Source organism: Paroedura picta, chromosome 12 (genome assembly GCF_049243985.1).
Source record: "Paroedura picta isolate Pp20150507F chromosome 12, Ppicta_v3.0, whole genome shotgun sequence".
NCBI lineage: Eukaryota > Metazoa > Chordata > Lepidosauria > Squamata > Gekkonidae > Paroedura > Paroedura picta.
Window position 1 is genome coordinate 8313946 of NC_135380.1, and position 9069 is coordinate 8323014.

The window sequence follows — 9069 nt, forward strand, 5'->3', positions numbered from 1 at the left end:
GTTGCTTGGAGGAGATGGCGGATTGAATCAAGTGGAGATGGCTGAAGATGAATCCAGCTAAGATGGAGGTCCATGGCCCAGATGGGGTGCTACAACTCCCGGCCCTTGACAGGGTTCAACTAACAACATTAACCACTGTCAGGAGGCTGGGCGTGAATTTGGACTCTCAGTTCCAGAGTTCCTGTAAAACGGAGCTCTTCCACCAGGTCTGCCAAGTAAAGTTGGCCTCCACCAGAGTCTGGGCTTAAGCCTGGTGGAACACTCTCCCTGGTGAGTTCAGGGCCCTGCAGGACTTAAAGCAGCTCCACAGGGCCTGCAAGACAGAGTTGCTCCACCAGGTCTACAGTTGAGGCCTGTAGCCCACCAACAAATCTAGAGCAGGGGTAGTCAACCTGTGGTCCTCCAAAGGGGCTCATGGGAATTGTAGTCCATGGACATCTGGAGGACCACAGGTTGACTACCCCTGATCTAGAGGATGCATCTAGCAATGCCAAGGCTCTATAGAAACACCCTGTTCTAGCACTGTATCTCCCACACACAAACGCACACCCCTGAGGAAGGCAGGATGCTTCTGTGCCTTGAGCGATAGTAATAGTGTTGTAAAAATGTGGTTTTAATCCATTTTAAATAATTTAGTATTTTAAATTTAACTGCATTGAATTTATGACTGTGTTTTATCTATTGTATTTTTATGATGACGTAAAACACCCTGAGCCTTTGGGATGATGTGATAGACAGACAGACAGACAAAGGTGCCCTGAACCATCACACTATTGGTCCATAAAGCTGGTCATGCCTGCTCTGATTGACAATGACTCTCCAGAGTCTCCGGCAGAGAAAGGTCCCTCCCAGCTCCTGAGATTCTTTAAAACTGGGACTTTCTACCTTAGTAGAGTTTGAATATGCAAGAACGGAGCACTAGGCTGCTGAAAGAATGAAATGGTTTTTGCTCAGAAGAAAAACAGCTGTGTATTGAAACAGGAGAAAAGAAATCTAACTCTCGGGGAACTCCAGTCCTTCAGCTGCCGTGCTGGAGGCAACTGGGGAGGGATGAGCATTCCAAAAGTAGGACGTCTCCAGTTGAGCCAAATAAAAAACACTGCAAATTGTCAGGAACTTTATATCCTGTCTATGCTAAATGTGCATGTCCTCCAATGCCCCCTGCAGGACACTCCTTATAGTCTGCTCCAGTATGTACCTGGCAGATCTGGGTGTAGTCTGCACAGGGCTTTTTACCCATCCCCAGTTCGAATGAATCCCTCCCGTCTACACTGAATTCTATTTCCATTTTGATTTTGAGCGCTTTCAATTTTCCCTCTGCAACAGGCATTATTGATCTGGAGTGACCCGACCTTTCCCCCATGATATCCAGAAGCCCTGCTCCCTTAAGAGAGGCTTACAGGGATATTGGCCATCAGTGCTTGCCTTCATGCCATGGAAAAGCCCATAGCCATGCATTAAGCCTCCATTAACCAGACAGGGCCTTATTTTTTTCTCCGGATTGCTGCAAACCTTGAATTCTGCTGTTGACTAAGCCACAGTTCTGGCTCCGTTCCAGCTGGGGTTGATAAACAGGGATTGGTTCCCACCTGTTGCTCATTAGTAGCTCATCTGATTAAACAAAATTCATAGCAACTGTGCTACGCTAAATAAAGCTGACAGCCCCTGCACTACCTTTACTCTGGCCGCTGGGGTGCGGGCTAAGGGGAGCTTGCTAGCAAATCGCTCCTTCTCTGGCATCCAGAGGGTGCTGGTTTTTCAGGCCCTTCTCACTGCATCTTTTGCTCCATGGTCTGTGTAAGAACGGAGGACAAAGATGCCCTGGCAGAGATCTCTTTCTTCCTATCTCCACTACCTGTCATTCAGCAGGGCTGGGACTCTTCTCGGCTAGGCTGGCTCTTTCTTCATGCTGGGACCAGCCTTCCAGCAAAAAGCATTTTGTTCTCTGCTTCGGTTTCAAAGCCTGGCGAGAGAAGAAAGTTTAACCGCGAAGCATCGGCGTCTCTTCTGAAGCTGTGCTCAGAGGAAGACTTGTGTGAGCTGCGTGGAAGGAAGAGGAAGGCGGACAGTCTGGAGTAGAACTTCACAACTCCCGGCAACAACAAGCATGTGTTGGAAGTCGCTTTGCCAGTCAGGTCACTTAGCCCATCGTACCTACTGCTTATCTCCTCTGGTTTCCTCCAAGGTTTCGAGAATGGGCCGGTGCTTCTGTGGCATAGCTGGGGGTTTTGAACGTATGGTCGGAATACGCAAGGGCTGATTCTGCACTTACTTTGTTTTTTTTTCCATTGTGGATCCTGCTGAATTCAGATCAATTTGAACTCAGATCTTCCTCTGCCCCTCCCCCATTGAATCCGAAAGTGTTCTGCACTCGATTGGGGAAGCTCAGACGGGGGAGGGGAGCCCAAGCACAGCAGGAGCCTCTGTCTTTCTTTTTTTTGAACGAGGGGGGTGGGAGAGGATTGGAGACAGGAGGGGAGGGGTGAAATCAAGGGGCAAATCTCTGCTGAGAGAAGTTAGGGCTTCTGCAGTGCAGTGTCTTTAAGACAAGCCTTGAAGTTTGGAACCAGGAAGTCTTTGAACTGACGCAATGGACAATCAGGGAAGACTGCTTTGCTGGGGGGCACGGAGAAGGGAGTTAATTCACAAAAAGCAGAAATCTGCACACTTCCTGATGCCGGGTTTTCAAATATCGAGGGTTATATCCACTTCTGGACATTGTGGGGTAGGGCACCACGGATCAATCATGCATGTTGCAGAGGGAAAATTGAAAGCGCCCAAAATCAAAGTGGAAATCAAATTCAGTGTAGATGGGAGGGATTCATTCGGACTGAGGTTGGGTAAAAGCCCCATGCAGACTACACCCAGGACACCCATTCAAGAAACCCTTCCATGGCCATCAAGAAATCCCAGAGTTTCATGAAACCCTGGCTAAGAAAGCCTGTGCTAGACTGTTGCAGACAATGTTGTTCCATCATGCATGTCACTTGCCCTCCCACATCCCCAAAAGCAGTCTCCAGTTATGTCCCTCGCACCAGTTGCTTGTGAGCTGGGGAAACAGCCCTGCACAGGCTGGTTCTGGCCCCCTTAGGATTAGTATTTCAAGTGATCTCCATTTAGCAGATATCAGTTCCCCCTGGGGAAAACGGCTGCTTTGGAAGGTGGACCAGATAGGGGTAGTCAACCTGTGGTCCTCCAGATATCCATGGACTACAGGTCCCATGAGCCCCTGCCACAGGTTGACTACCCCTGGACCAGGGGACATTATATCATACTGAAGTCCCTCCCCTCCGCAATGCCCAGCTTTTCCAGGCTCCCCCCCACACATACACCAAATCTTCAGGAATTTCCCAATCTGGCAACTGTACACTGCTAAGTCTGGACAAGCACAGTGGTTTACTCTGAAACAAGCATCCTGGGAACCAAACAATCTTTCGTTACCTGCAGGCTTAAAGCTGCAAAGGTCTGTCGTATAAACAATACATCTGAGGAAGTGACAATTAGCTGATGAGGGCATGTAACTTGTGAACTCCTCCTAGATCAGGTGGAAAGAGCAAGTGTTGTTTAAGGCATGCAAAAGTATCCGGTAAAGGGGATCGTTGTACTTCACGGTGTCCAGTTTCTCTAGCTCTCTTGCAACATGGCTGTCATTTGGAAGCCTGGAAGATAAGAGATCTTCCTTTGTCTACGAAGTCAGAACATGGGAAGATCAAAGTTTACAGGCTTGTGAGCAATAAGTTCCCAGACAGACCTTCTCTGTTCAATCAAGATGCTTACAAAACCTCAAAGCAAAAACTTGCTGAGTATGTACAGGAATATCCCAGGAACAACTCCTACGACTCTAGGATCCATTCTATAAGCTCCTGAGCCTTGACCATTTGGACAGGGGAGGCTTAGGACTGTACAGAATGGTTCTTGTGCACACTAGATACAGCAAAGTCACAGGGGGAGGGGTTTAGAGCAGCAGATTCTGATCTGGCAAATTGGGTTTGATTCCCCATTCCTCCTCCACATGAAGCCAGCTGGATGCCCTTGGGCAGTTTGTCAGAGCTCTGAAATCAACCTGGCAAGCTCTCCTTCTTGCCATCTGTCAGCCAGCCAGTGAGAAATAAACCTGAGCCTTGTGGCACCTTAAAGACTAACTTTCTCTCTTGATTTTGCCATCACTTCTGTACATACTAGCTTGGGGTGAACCATCTCCATGATGTATGCACGAAACAAAGCTTTGCATCGGCAGAACAATGCAAAGCTACGACAGGGATGCTCCTCGCTGCTCTTCCTATGGATTTATGCCATGTGTTGTTAATTTGGCCAGTGCTTCTCGCTAAGCGCATCACGTTGCCCAGTGTCCTGGAACGGCTCTTTTGGAGCCTTCAGCTTGTGGCTTTGTGGAACATCAACTTTTCATGTCGAACAGCAGGTGGTGGTCGACAGAACAACTTGCAATAAATGCCTAATATCTGTTCCGCTCGTACGGACCTGTGTGCCTTTGCTGATATGAATGCACAGATAGAAGGGCCTGCATCCAGGAGATAGGGGGACATTGGAGAGAAGGCATTTACAGCAAATGCTGTCAGACGTGCCTTGTATTACTTTGGAGGAGACACAAAGCCAGAGTAATGGCCCAGGCTCATGGCAGAGTCATGGCTGCACTGCAGAATTGGCTGTGCATTTTGGCAGCTTGCAAAGAATGCGAAAAAGACATCCCTCCCTTTAAAACAAAACTGAAACCAGCCAAGTTCCTAGTCCTTGTGACTGTGCGACTCCTAAGGCTTTTGTCGCCAAGGCATCTTGAATGAGGGAAAGTTTGCCAGTAGATAATTAGTTGCATTCATAACTGGCATATTTAGAAATACATTTAAGAGGCCTTGAGACAGTCACTAAAAATATGCCACTCATGAATCAGTATGTTTTATTTACATATTAAATTTATAGCCTTCCTTTCTTGCTGAGGCTCAAGGCAGATGACAGAATTAAAAATAGAACAGTGATAGACAACATTCAAGGCGCTGTGAATAAAGACCGGATTAGAACATTGGAGAACAATACGTTAACAGGATGATGCGTGTAACGTAATTGCATAATACAAACAAAGCGCCACAGCTGAATTGCAAAACTGGAATACTGTGCAATACATCTGTTCAATACAGACAAGGACATCGGTGGTGTCATGGACACTAACCCGTCTCTGGCAAACCTTGAAGGGGGTGACTGACTGGCTACCTACAGGTGCAGTCTTTTGTTCCTGAAATTTCCCAAAAGGCCCCTCCTCTTTATGAGGCCTGTTTCTTTTTTTTTCTCATTAGTTTCATTATCCTTTGCTTTTGCTTCCTTGTTTTACTGTCATTTTAATGCCCTCATTACAATGGTTTATGGGACTTTAATTTGTCTCCCTTTGAAAACCGCCTTGGGAATGAATGGCTGGAGATTGCATGACGCCAGTGCTTCATTGCCCCAGGCGTTTCTAGTTGCAGGTAGAAATGCGCACACAGAAAAATTTCAGCAGTTTCAGATTCAGCCTGAAGTACCCTTGGCTCGATTTTGGCCGAATCCGAATCAGTTTGGGGCCATAATAACATATGGTGCCATTAAGGTCAATGGGAAATCTTCCCTTTCTGTCATTTCAATGGTCTTGGTGGGCAGAGGTTTAAGGGTAGAGTCACTGAATCTCCAAGATTCAAAAGGATTGGAAAAGGGGGTCCAATTTTACAGGCATCCCAAGATTCTTTGTTCTTGTCTTTTAGGAAACAATGGAGGTTGGGTTGGGTGCCTGTAGAACTGGACCCCCTGGTCCAAGTTTTTGAAACTTTGGGCATTTTTTAGGAGTGGTTCTTGCAGCTATGCTGTAAATGTGTTGCCTCTACCTCAACCCCCACCCCCTTGGACCATGGAATAGATGGAAAAGGAAAATGCTGGTCCCTTCAAACTGCCCACACTCCGTATGGCTGAATTGCACCCATTTTTAAAAAAATCTTCTTTAATATATATTTTTTCCCTATTGAACATTGCCTCATTTCTTTTGAGAGTTCTTGTAGGGGAAAAATCCCTGTAAACCTTTGTGAATCCCAGTTACGGCCTCTCACTCTGTCTCCTTCAAAACTAAATTTCCCCAACTAACTAGGAGCCTGCATATTTGGGTAACAATTTAGCCATTGCTTGACTTCTGCTTTAGTCTTATACTGGACCTCTCTCCTGTCTCTTACCTGGACTTAGAGCTGTCGCAAGTTAACCTTTTTGAAATTAATCTGTTCACAAGAAGTAAAATGTACCTATATGAATAAGATGTGCTATTTTTCTGTAAGTAAAATTTCTTTCTCTTGTTACCATTGAAGTCAGATCTTCTTTGCAATTTGTTTGAGTAGTGTTTTTCCCTGGACTGGGAAATTTGGAGGACTGGGATATTGCATAAATTTCTCCCTCTCCCTCTCCCTCTCCCTCTACAGCTACTCAGCCATATAGGGGGTCCGTGCTCTGCATAATCATTGAAAAACTAAAAGGAAGAAGAAATGGCTGGGAAGACATGGACTGATTGGAGTAATATAAAAAGGGTTGAGGGAAGTATCCATGTAACCACATCTAGTTATCTGGGCTTGCCCAAGACCCCCCACGCCAGTGCATAGATCGATCCAGATACAGCGATGCTTTCCCCTCTCCTTAGGCACACTTGCATACACTGTGCCGACACTCCTCTCCCCGAAGAGGCTCTCGTCACTGTACACAGATGCCGGCTTTTGTTCTTTTAATTACACCTCCTGCCGATCAGAAAGATAAGCCCAAATGGAGTGACTACATGAAGCGAAGCAGCCTATAAGTTATTCATAAGTTCAAGCTCAAGCTCTTCTCTTGCCTTCCCTGCATGACTCCTCCAAAACATATTATTCAGCCCTCTTCCCCTGCCTCCAGCCAGCTCCTTTGGGAAGAGAGAAGGTGATTGTGGGAAATAGATCTCTGCCAAGGGATCTTGGGTGCTATAGAGCCTGCAATGTCCGACAGGGCAGGAATGGAAGGTGGCCCAGTGGCCTCTGGTAGGGCAGGATGATAGAGCTACCCTGGAGGGAAAGATACAGCTATGGCTTCGCTCCTGCAAAAGATGGCGCTGCACAAGTCCAAGATAGCAAAGGAGTGCTGATGCCTTGCCAAGTGAACCAAGATGGTTAAGTCCAAGGGTCTACAGCCTCTTTGAGCCTGCTGGCCCATTGGGAATACTGTTGGTGCACGATGGGTGCAGCAACATAATGGCCACCACAAAATGGCTGATGCAGGAGGTGGAGCCAGCCAGAATGTGATGGCAATGGCTTATCTTCAATAACACAGTGTAGATCAGGGGTAGTCAAACTGCGGCCCTCCAGATGTCCATGGACTACAATTCCCAGGAGCCCCTGCCAGCGAATGCTGGCAGGGGCTCCTGGGAATTGTAGTCCGTAGACATCTGGAGGGCCGCAGTTTGACTACCCCTGGTGTAGATCCTTGGTAAGTCATACCAAGACTCCTGTTGGCAAACCCAGAGACCATTGTTGCCCCTTCCCAGGTCATATCCGTTGCATATCCAGGAGCCTAGACACAAATCTTCAGCATCACAAGTAGCTTGGTCCCAAAGCCAACTAGAATTTGAAGACTTAGGTCCTTGGGTTCAGATCCTTGTTTTTGCTTGAAGCTGGTTGGGGGCACCTTGGTCCACACTGTAACTGCAGCAGGGGTGCTAAGTCCTACCCTCCCCACAAGCCTTTGGCAGGGAAGAGAGGGGATTCAGGTTGCCAGATTCAGGTTAGGAAACTCCTGGAGATTTGGGGATGGGGCCTAGGGAGGGCAGGGACCTCACTGGGGTAGTGCCAGAGCCCTCCCTCCAAATTGCCTATTTTCTCCAGGGGAATGGATCTTTGCAGTCCGGAGATGAGCTGCAATTCAGAGACATCGCAAGGTCCTTCCTGGAGTCTGGCATCCCTAAAGTGAAACCTGTCTTGCAGGGTTGTTGTGAAGGTACAATGAGGAAAGAAAAAACAGGTATGCTCGCCTAGGCCCCTAGGAAGAAAGTGATAAAAGGGGAGCACAGAGAAGTTTAGGGGACTTTGAATGAACTGGGAAACAGCCAAAGAGCCTCAAGAAAGGCACTAGGGAGATGAAGAGGCAGCGATGGGATTAGGAACATGCGTTTTGCCCGCCCTTCATTTCGCGCAAGGTCATTCCCGGCCGGCTTGTGGCATCTTTCCAGCCCTTTCCGTCGCATCTCCCGTTTTGTCTCCGCGTGGGACTTCGTCTGCCCTCGCTGGTTATTGCTTCCCCGATGGTGAACTCAGCAAGTTCATTTCTGTTTACAGAGCGATTATAGCCAAGCGCATTAAACACAATAGCGGCGTGTCAAAAAATAAATAAATAAGGGAGTGCGGGGACATCCGCCCTGGCTCAGGAGATGATGGTTCAATACTTGGTCAGAATGGCTCTTTCCCGTCTCTATCACACAGGCCAGCCAATGCATTATGCATGGGGGCCTGCATCGTCGGCACTCCTAAGAAGGCGCCCCTGTGGAATGCCCTGCAAGAACGCCTCGGAGATAAAAACACCAGCAACGTGCAGCTCCGGCGCTGAGCACATATCATTGTTTTCCATTAAAATTTAACTGATGGTGAATTAAGTGCTCGGGGACTATTTGATCTTTGAAGCGCCAGAGGGCAAGGTAAAGGGCACCGGGAAGCAAAAAGAGAGAGAGAGAGAAAAAAAAATCTGACTAAATACAGGCTGGGAGATCCTCCAGCAGGAATCCCCTATTCTGGAATTTTTCAACCCAGATTTTATTAGAGGAAGGAAATACACAGAGTTGTGGGGGGGGGGGGAGGTGCCATCTTACAGGCCCTACAGAACTGAGACAGGTCTATCAGAGCCCCCTGATCTGTGACTGCAGCTCATCCCACCAGGCTGGGGCCAGGCAGATGTCCTTGAGGCCAGGGATTAGCCACAGATCTGCATTTGAAGTATGGAGCGCTCTTACCTCTTTATTCACACACACACACACACACACACAAAGCCATGTACCGCACAAGCACTTCTCTGCTTTCTGCTATGCACAGCAGTTTC